Genomic DNA, 898 nt, shown 5'->3' on the forward strand with positions numbered 1-898 from the left:
ACTGAGCTTAGCTAAAAGGAATAATTCACAGCCTGGTTTAGCAATAAGGCTAATAACTGCAGAAATGGCCATACTCATCTTCCCAGCACATCAATCTCCCTCCCTGCTGTGGTCAGGAGGACTTTACTCATTGTCTCATCTCATCTAACTTCAACCCAATGCTCCACCGCAAGGTCTGCACAGACCAGCCCCATGATCAGCCCCAGCCCTGGGCATCCCAGAGCAGCCCTGAGCATCAGCCCAAGCCCCTGCACAGCCTGTCCACCACTCGTGTTCATGCCAGACCTCAGCAAGGCTGAGATGCAGCAGGACAGCACAAGGCTGCTCTAGAAATAACTTCCATGGGCTAAACCACCTGTTCCCAGAGCCTCGCCGCTTTGCTTCTCCTGCTGCCGGGTATCCGGGAACAACTGGTCCTGGCTACATCTGTTGAGCATTTATTACCCAGGATGGGTAGGACAGGCTTCGGGATCGCTTATTCAAGATGCTGAATCCAGGACTGGAATCCACAAGCACGGGAAAGACGCGTTACAGGAGGGGTGCCTCCACATTCCCGCGGCTCCCGGGGGGTTGTCAAATCTCACTTCTGAGCAATGACTCAGAAGGTGCTTTTTGGAGTCAAATGAAGTCAGAACTCAGCCCCGTGTGCCTCGGGTTCACCACCTGCTTCTGCCGTCGTCATTCCCTTCTCTCTGATGGATCTGAGGCTTGGCCCTAAGCACCTCCCTCCAGCACCTCAATCTCCACTGCCCCTCAAACATAAATTCTTGGCTTTACTTTCCCCCAGGCTCGGCATGGTCCTGCTACCCCCAGATTTCAGTCAAATCATGTATGTGGTCTCTGAGCACCCAAGACTTCATGTGGTCCTCTCATGACACGCAAGTGGAGACTCTCTTCT

The sequence above is a fragment of the Antrostomus carolinensis genome, unplaced genomic scaffold (genome assembly GCF_000700745.2).
Source record: "Antrostomus carolinensis isolate BGI_N321 unplaced genomic scaffold, ASM70074v2 scaffold2752, whole genome shotgun sequence".
Classification (NCBI taxonomy): domain Eukaryota; kingdom Metazoa; phylum Chordata; class Aves; order Caprimulgiformes; family Caprimulgidae; genus Antrostomus; species Antrostomus carolinensis.